This window comes from Dendrobium catenatum, unplaced genomic scaffold, assembly GCF_001605985.2.
Source record: "Dendrobium catenatum unplaced genomic scaffold, ASM160598v2 fragScaff_scaffold_220, whole genome shotgun sequence".
NCBI classification, from domain to species: Eukaryota; Viridiplantae; Streptophyta; class Magnoliopsida; order Asparagales; family Orchidaceae; genus Dendrobium; species Dendrobium catenatum.
In genome coordinates this window covers 281365-292201 of record NW_021318682.1, presented here as the reverse complement: position 1 = coordinate 292201, position 10837 = coordinate 281365, and positions in this window count along the sequence as shown.

Genomic DNA, 10837 nt, shown 5'->3' with positions numbered 1-10837 from the left:
AAAAATACGAAGAGGAGCGTGCAGCGGCAGTAGGAACGAAGGTAACGAGGTTTTATAATGGAGGAACCTTTTTTTTACCATTTCAATGAGTTATTACTTGGTTTCTGATGTCCTTATTCAAAAAATCAAACTTGGATTTTGAGCCGCAAAGGTAAGAGGAGCTTTTTGCAGCGGGCCCGACCCCTCTCTCTCTCTCTCCATCTTTTTTTTCTAATACGTACTCAAGTGGGACTGCCTTTGAGAAGCAAGTGGGGAAAGCTCTACCCTTTGGAATCTGAAAGTGTGCGTTTCACATTTATGGGGAGGAGCGAGCTCATAATATCGTGCCATGAATATCTTCTTAAAAATCGTCTTCTTCTTACACTGACCTCTTGCTTCTCTTCTTCTGTGAATTCTCGTCAAGCAGTTCAATGTCGATGTAGTCGTTTTGATTTTGTAAGAGCTTTGATGTAAGTAAAGGGGAGATACAAGATAAGATAATGAATAAATTACATATTTTGTAATTATTCAGGTATTATTATAACTTTATATTTTATTTATAATTTTTTATATCATTTATATTTTTAATAAAATATTTTGTGACTATTCCCTATTAAATGAGAGATTATTCAGTGCGGTGTACGAACGCATCCGGAGACTGATTCAGACGCGTTACATCACCCATTGCACTGTGCATTGTGTGACGTGATGCGTCCGAATTAACACCGCACGTAATAATTTTTCCTATTAAAAAGATCAATAATTGAAATTTTATTTCTTAAATGAATATTTAGTTCTTTAATTCTAGTCATTTATTATTCTTCACTTGCATCTGCTTTTTTCTTCTTATTATTATTTTGATATTTCTCTTTTACTTCTTATCAGGGGCGGAACCAGCCTTCTATTTGAGAGGGGGGCGCAAAATTTTCATATTAGCATAATACTATTTAAAAAAATAAAGACATAATTTAAAGCAAAATCTTATATTTAATTATGATAGGTAAACTAGAAATCATTACAATCTTATTAATCAATTTTACTTTTTTTGATAATATTGGATTACATCTTCATTGGGAATCAAATCAAACACATCTTTTTCAATGTAAGACACAAGATAGTCGTTGAGTCAATCATCACACATCTTACTACGCAATCAATGTTTGATAATTTTCATTGCAGAAAATGCTCTCTTCACTATAGCAGTAGCAATTTGTAAAGTTAATGCTAAAATAATAAGTCTATAAACCAAAGAATACGCACTATACTTCTTCATTTTAATAAATAGTTTTGCAAGATCAGCAATGCTGCTTAGAGAAGAGAACGCTTCGCTGATCTGCATATCAATAATATAAGTTGATAATTGATTTTTAAGTGCCACAACCTCAATTATTTAAAAATTACTTGGTTATAACTTTGTTAGACGTATCAATTTTCTCTTCTCATAAGCACGAAAAGAATCACTTGGGTTTAAGCATACCACACAAAGAAGCAACTCGGTACTAGATTTAGAAAACCAATTATTTAGCTCTTAAAGTTGCATGTTGACTACAATATATAAAATAGCTCGATTTGTTATTTCTTCAACCCTTTGCATTGTTTGATGATGAGTTTTGTATGCAGCATTCATGTTTAGAACATCAACTTTAAAAACTCCACAAAAGCGTGACACTTCATCCAGTAAATTAACCCATCCATTCTCCCTCAATTTATGTAGTCGTTATTTATATATTTTGACTAATTTCACCGCATTTTCAATGTCTTGATTGTTTCTTTGCAATGATTGTGATAACTCATTCGTAATTCTTAAGATATCAATCATCAAATGCATTGTGAAAATAAAATCAAAAGACTACATTATATCAATTAAAATTCCCATTTCAACCGACTATTGATCATGTACCTCTTCTATTTTAACAATCTCTAGCACCTTCATTGCAGAAGCATACAGATGCATAAGACTAATTAAAGAATGGAAATAGAAACTCCATCGAGTATCACTAGATTTTTTTTAAATTAGTCTATTGATTTATACATTGACCGCTTATGATATTATCATTTTTAAGATGCAAAAGTATTTTATCATGCTGAATAGTTTTAAGAGCATCTGATCTCTTACAAGAAGCCCTAATAGTATTTATAATTCTGAAAGTAAACTCAAACATATGTTTTACTTGTCAATGATTCTTTGTTACTACTATCAAACATAATTGGAGTTGATGAGCGAAATAATGAACATAAAATACTTGAGGATTATCATTTAGGATAAGTGCTTTCAAACCATGAAATTCCCCTCGCATATTGGATGCTCCATCATAACCTTGACCACGTATCCTATGTATGCTCAACGAGTGTTTGGCAAGTATGTCTTCAATGGCTGCCTTCAGTGTAACTGAATTAGTGGATGTTACATATTTGATGTTAATAAATCTTTTTATGACTTGTCCCACCTTATCCACATATCTCATCGCAATAACTAGTTGTTCTTTCGTAGAAACATCATGAGATTTATCAACTATTATTGAGAAGTATGAGTCACAAATATCTTTCATGATAAATATTAAGGTTTCAGCAGCTGTTGGACATATTTATTTCTGAACATTTGGTGAAGTGAACTTCAAATTTGAGTTTGCATGCACAATTGTCATTGTCTTAATTTCTTCATTGTGATTAATAAGAAAATCAAATAGCTCCAAAAAATTTTCTCGATTATCTGAGTTGTATGACTCATTATGCCCACAGAATGATAAATTCTAATGTAATAGAAATTGAACACAATCAATTGATGCAGTCAACATAATCCTATAATCTTTTTTGTTCTTATCATCTATGCTTACCATAAAGTTGGTAGAATGTGTTCTTGGTTCTTCATTAAATCCTCATATTTTTATCTAATTTTATTATTAATACTATTATGCTCTTTAATGTGACTTAATAGTTTTTCTTTCCTCTTCTAGTTTTTGAACCATTCTCCAATAAATGAGTCACCACCACCTTGACCTTTAATAATCTGCTCTTGGGATTTGAAAAGATAACAGTAAAGACAAAAATCAACATCTTTCTGCACACTGTACTCTAATCAAATCAACGCATTCATCAAACCATTTTTTATTAAACCTGCATGCAATATTTTCAAGTAAGGTTTGAGGGAATTGATGACTTCAATTCTCGGTTGATGAAGTCCCTTTAATATATATGCTCTCTGAACCTTATCTCTATCATTTACATCATAACTCCAAATTGGAAGTTATAGTCCAGGACCAACTAGGAGATTATTAATATCAATTTATATACGCTCTTTCCTCTTTAAATAATGCTCCATTTATTTAACCCTAAAAAGAAATTTAATACCAAGGAATAGCACTCGTCAATCAAAAATTAACATCAAGATCAAACACAATATGCAAAAAAAAAAAAACTAAAAAATAATAATATTATTAGTGAAATCATCAATTCCGTTCTTAGGTTCACATGCAGTTATATCTCTGACATTCCAAACTGTTCAACTCTGAACTTACACATTTACACCTAAAAGGAAGCATAAGTAACTCTCTTTAGTCCTCCCTTCATTAGTATCTCACGATTACTAAAATACATATAATTTGTTTTAAATAATTAGATGGCAGAAGAAACTTCTGCAATGAAACACATCAACGAATTCAATCTTATCACAAGTCAGTTGAGAACAATTTCAATGTTTAAGTTCGAGTTTTGTGCTTATTATCCTTGCTACTAGGGATTGCTATTAAAAGTTCTTTGAATCAACGAAGCTAAAGCTTAAAGATATATGTGATGTATTCTTAAGAAAAAAATATAACTATATTCTTTTCCTTTGCCTTTAAAACTTAAAAATGGAGAAATAACTGTAAAAAAATCTATCTCACAGAGAGATGTAAATCTCATAAAAATAGCTATAACAATTATTGCAACAAATGATAGTGAATGCCACTCTTGAAAGATATTATGGGTAATTTTATGATAAAAAAGAGCATGCGGACATGCCAGAGTGTGAGCACAAAGAAGCCGAAGAAAAAATGAAGTCCTCGCCTCCTCCAAGTCCAAGTGAGCAAGTGATTAATGAGCAAAGAGAAAAACCACGATAAGTGATCGACGAGCGCACGATTGCACGGCAGGATTCGAGCGTCGAGCAGAGAGAAGAGAATCGCGAGCGCACGGACGGAGTCTTCAACTAAACGAAGCGGGCATAAATACCTAGAAGGAGCGATTAGGGCAAATTTTAACCTGCTCAAGGGGTAATTTACTAAAAAAAAAAAAACCCTACTTTAATAAAGATTTTATATTTTTTTTAGGGGGGGGGGGCAATTTTCCCCCATGGATTGGGCGTGATTTTGCCCCTGCTTCTTATATGTCATTCTTTTTTTATTTACGTTGAAGTTGGTTATTAAACCCTTTTCAGTCCCATCCCACTCCATATTATTATCTTCTATGAAATAACCCTTTTCAGTTCCATCCCACTCCATATTATTATCTTCTATGACCATTGATCTTGAGTATTGCACCTATGCTAGCTATACATTCAAACCCATTGCATCATCCCTACATATTGGTTTCGTCACTCATTATGATGGTTCTAGCATATGGCAATCATGTTTGTGCTCACTTCTACTTACCAATTCTCAAACTATACTATTTGAAATTCTCATAAATTTCATAAGGCATTCTGACCTTATAATAATAATACACGCCAGAATTAAAAGCGCCAATTAGCGAGATATCTCAACTTTCATAGTAATTTATTGTAGGATAACTCTAAGACATTGTCATAGGGATCCTCTCATGAATATAAAATCCCTCAAATGATGCTTAGTGTTATGTATCTGTGAGAAACATTATGAACATCAACTTCAAATGATATGAAAGATAGAAAAAATATTATAATTTTTTTAAGGAAGACATTAAATTTGATAAATAAATTGAATGAACTTTAAAAGAGACATATTTATAGATGATGACTCTTTTCTTGACTCCAATATTAAGTGAATCATCAATTCAGGTTCCAAGATAAACACTAATCTAAATAGTATAATATTCAATCTAAGATTAAATCTTAATTTTAATTGATCTAAATCCCTTGCATTCAAAGAAAAATAATATTGTAATCTATTCTTCTTAGATAGTAACTACTTTCTTTTAACTTGTGACACTTAGTATTGGTCATAAAATTAAAATAATTAAATCTCGTTGTATTCTTTTATTATTATTATTAACATGAAATTGATCCACCTTTTCATAGAGTACAAGTACAATTCTTTCTCATTTTTTATTTTTGTTAAACCCTTATTGACCTCATTTTCTTACTAACTTAAGGATTGCCCATATTGTTCGAGGTCATTCTGTTGATTCAAATATATCCAATATCCTAAAATATGGGTTCTGAAAATAATGCATGTGAAGCTAAGAGGCACATCACCATATCATTAACCAAAAAGCATATCAATTAGCATTGAGTTTTATTCTTTTATTTAATTTTCTTGTTAGAAAATACATATTTTATTTAAAGAGAATATTAAAAAAAATTAAAATATATTTTTAAATTATTTAAATCATGTAAACTTAAGGATTCAAGGGAATCAGTCAAATATTCAATCTAATCATTTAAATTGGAGTGATATTATTATAATATTGAAGGAGGGATTTTGGTTTATTTCTTTGTGGATTTTCTTCCTTTTTCTACAACACTTTACAAACTAGTTACCCCTATTAATTCAATAATAAAAAAAGGTTTTGTTCTCTTGCAAAAAACATATGTCTACAAAGAGTTAGTATTATCACATTTTTTATTTATTTGAAAATTAATAATATTTAAGATTTATGAATCTTAACATATCTTTATTTCTTTTAATTTTCATTCCATTACAACTCCCTTGTATTTCCAAGGCTACATATATAACACCTCTGCAAAACCGTAACTTTTAGTATCTTGTTGTAATTAGTCCACCAAAATAAATTATAACATTTTTTTCATATGTACAATTACCCTAAAATCACATACATTAGTTAGCTAATATTATAAACCTCTAATTAATCCAGATGTCTTCAACCTTTTTGATAAAAAAGAACCTAACCATTCATTGCAAAAATAAAAAAAATTTGTCTAGTAATTTATAAACGTTCCACTAACCTTAAACCTTCCACCAATATTCTAAGAACTCTTGAAATATATAAAAACTCCTATCATTTGGTATTAATTAAAGACAAAAAGATTCAAACCATTGTTAAATGAAAAGGGGATGATAAGAATGTGTTTTTTATAAGAGATTTAATGAGAAGGGATGTGAAAAGAAGTACTGTAATACAAGATCAACCAATCTAATCTCAATTTTGATAAAATACTATTAAAATTTTACAACATTAATTTAAAATTTAAAACTTAATGTTAAAGATAACATGGTAAATCAGTCCCCCAAATGGAAATGCATTCATTGAGGTTAATTACATATTTGGACACCTCCTAGAAAAAAACTTTTGATAAAAGAATAGTTATAATTCAAAATTCACCATCCTAATAGGATAATTTATACTTCTTGACAGATCAAATCATAAAAGGTGAAACATCATAACCAAGTGAGCAATCATCTCACCATGGAGAAAGTTCTATGTGATGATGATTAATAAATAATCAAATATCACCCAAAGATATGGGATAAAAGGATGATGGGCGTATATATGAAATCTCAAGATAGAAGTTAATAAATTAGGATTTTATGAATTCATCGTCTATGTTGATCAAATTCAACATCAATTAGTCTACACATAGATAGTTAACCCACCCCAACTAAGAGGCATTCTACTATCAACCATGAATTGCATCATCCAATTGACTCTCATGAGAATGAAAATACAAATTCCTAGATAGATGATTCTACTCAGTAAAGTCAAACTTATTTGATTAGGAATAAGTATAAAGAACATACGTCCATCCAAAATGACAATTTGTGGTTTTATTAAACTATAAATTCCATTATTGTGGTGGACATATCTTGTGGAAAGAGGTGAGGGTTAGTTTTTCAGTGTTGGACAGTCTATGAAAATTGTAGTATTGCTCAATTTTCTATATGCATGCTTATGGATTGCTACCATTATAGCAAGTCATTTTTATCTGCATGCATGGCTTTGAATGTCATAGTGCTTATGATATCTTACAGTATTTGAGGTTCTCAATTGACTACTTTGTTGGTTTTGTTTTATTTCCAAGAGATTGGGTAAAATATGTACTTCACATAGTAGATTAACGACTTAAGCTTGCATGTCCTTGGTGGTGGCTATTTGTTCATTTAATTTGGTAATATATGTATTGTGAACAATAAACTAAATAAAGGAGTATGAGATGATCAGTGAAAGCTCCAAATGATGTGTGATAAATGATGATAGTGGTGTTTGGCTGAGACTTTAGCAAGGGAAGAATATGAGGAGAATGCTTGATATTAGTTTAGATGTTGAGAATAACAATGAAGAAGGGAAAGTTTCAAAAAGAAGGTGATTTTTTATTGCTATCATTGTGTGATGATAATTATCTTTAGCACCATACAACCTTAATCAACCAAAGAAATAGGGCATTCATCCTCAAAATAACAAATTAAACAACTTGGTAAGGGCACTTGCAATTTATTCACTGAATGTAACATGCATAACCATCTTCTTTTCTTATGCAATCTATTCTATACATTGATCATTACAAATGGATGATAATATGTTACAAATATGTCGTTGTTTATAGTGGCAAAAGCAATGATGAAGCAAACTATTGAAATCCACCAAATTGTATTGAAAAAGGTTAAGCAAACTTTTTATGAAAAAAAAATCAATCAATAATTTAAGTTGTAGATAATCATATTAGAGTAATGCTTCACTCACTTATGTTAAACACAATATAAATATATAAATAATAGAAAACCTGTATATTTCAATACACTATGTATTTATTATGATCATTTCTATTATTTATACATTATTTTGATTTGCATTAACTCTTGTTGGATATGCACTTATCTATATCTCACTACTTGATTTGATGATAATAAATTTTATGTGATGAAGTATTCTAACTTGTAATTGTGTTAAAAATTTAATATATTAATATGAATCAAATTCATGATTATTTAAATGTAGAAAATATGGTAATAAGCATGCTTGGAGGTAGTGCCAATTGGAGATGGATTAAAGGTGCAATTTCATGGGGATTCAATTATATATGTCATTAATTAAGTTCAAAATCTAGGGTTATATCTTTGTATATATTTAAAATATTTATGACTATACTGTGCTCTCCTTATCTTAAAAAAATATCATCCTCCATATTTCTATATCAATATGAGAGAGTAAGCATAACACACAACCATGGAAAATCAAATTAGTTCAAAAATATCAAAATCAATAATCTATATCAATAATCACATCAAAATCAATACTGGAATTACATAAAGAACTTTAACTTAAAAAATAAATAAATAAAATAAAATCATACCAGTCATATCATCAGACACTTCAAAAGTCTCTTTCACTAATGTAACTCTAACATAACATATCCTTACCTAGGTTCACGCAATGGGCATTCTGTCATTCGATGCTTATAATCACCATAGCTAAAGCATTACCTTATTACCCTATAGTAGGGTCATGCACGTCTCCTCTCATATCAAATGTATCACATTATGGAAAGTGCTTTAACAATCTTGCTAATCTTTTTCTTGCTACTTTCACATGTTTTCTTGTAGCTCTATTCATATTATATTGTCAATTTATCACTCATCACCTAAGTAATCATATCAACAAATTTTATAATATTCTCAAATGTTGCTAAAAAGACCTTAGTACCAAGTTTTTACTTTTTTTCCTTTTTCTTTTGGGTCCATTTGGAATCAATAATGCTCTTGTTACTATCTCATTCTTCCATTAAATATTGATTTGATACCACTTTGTGAAGCCCTGAGATCTAATGTGAAAGAATTTTATTTTATTTTCTCAATTTTTGTCTTTTTTTTTTCAATTTTTTAACAACTAGATTAGTTACAACCATAGCTAATTAATTGCACTCAGGAAAAAATATAAACAATAATAAATAATAGGAAATATAATTACATTTTCATAGTCAATATTTATATTTTGATTTAGAGTTCAAAGTTCAAAAGTATACATATATAATAGCCATCACAAGCTACAAAAAATACATCTAAAACAAAAAAGAAACCAAAAGTTTTAAACTAGCATCAAACCATCATCACTGCTTAGGCTTATCGTGCATGCTATTTATCTTTACATGAATCATATAAAATCACGTAATGAGTATAAAAGTCTATTAAATAATCAAAACTTATAATTTAATTCAATGCAAGACAAAATAATCAATATGCCCACTTCAATTAAGTTAATATCAATCAACATTCAATAGTTTATCTAAGCAATAAATATCTTATAAAATTAGTATAAATTAATAGCAAAACTAATCTAACGAGTAAAATTAAAAGAGGTAATTCAACTATAAAGAAAATTGGTAAAAAAGAGTGTCAAATAATGGGATATGTCAATATGTTATGCCATATTGTATTAGTATCAATACTTGTTCGATCAATTATATAAAGTTGTATATATCAAAGCAGCTTAATGTATTATTCTATAAATGCAATTATGAATATGATTATAAAGAGCAAGGCAATACATCCTTTTTTAATATGATATTTTCATCATTCCATATGTCTGATCAATACATCATTATCGGTTAATCATATGTTTCAATTATTTTTATTAATCATTTATTTAAATATGTGAATTTCAATGAATCAATGAAGAGTATACACTCTCCGCCCGTTGGTGTAATCAGTAAAACATTTATAGGCAACAACCAGCATAGAATCACCAACATTTTATTTTAAGAAAACCTCATCGGCCTACCCTCCTACTCATGGTACTATATTTCAAGGACAACTCATATTAATTATAACATTGATAATGAACATTCCTTACTTATGCAAACGACATATTTATTTTATATCAATCTTATCATTTTCTCCATGCAAATGCAAGGCAATATCATTTATGCATGCACTAGTCTATAAAATTTAGAAAAATCTAAAAGAATCCATATACTATTCATCAACTTCAAAAAAATCATAATTTCAATTTACCCTATGAATTTCAGTAATATTTATAGTCAAAATATTCATACAATATATCTATCATACACAAAAAATTACACAATGAAAGTACGATAAATTATGAGAAATTGCATTTTTTATAAATTTGAATGAGATAATATCATTAGAAGTCGGAACCATAAAAAATAAGAGTAATAGTATAATCACTTACTTCAAGTAGAATAAATTCATAATATAAGCGACAGACGAAACTGCGTGAAGAGCTTTCTCTCTTTTCTCTCTCTCCCTTCTCTTCCTCCCCTCCTCAGCTCCTTCCCTAGCAAGAAACCGAGAAAGTGAATAGGGGAGGGCTGATTGGAGTATATATATAAATACAATTTTCTAGTGCCCAATATCGCGACGCTCCAACCCAGTGTCATAGCGCTGCATGTTCATTCCATAATTATTGTAGAACAGAGAACATCATCGCCATCACGTCGAATTCAAGCACCCAATAGCTTTTCCATAGAAGTGTCAAAATGCAGTCTTGGGCTGGCTTCGGGTCCAACCTGAAAATGATCCTTCAATATTTGACCCAACGCTAAACCGATAACAGGTCAAAATTCGAACACGAACCTGATCCTACCCTTGCCCATGATTTTTTTTTTGCTTGGTCTACTCAATTTTGCTCTTATAGCATATTAGGGGTGTAAGTGAGCTGAGCTAGCTCAAGCTCGACTCGTTTATGGGTTCGCGAGCCGAGCTTATCG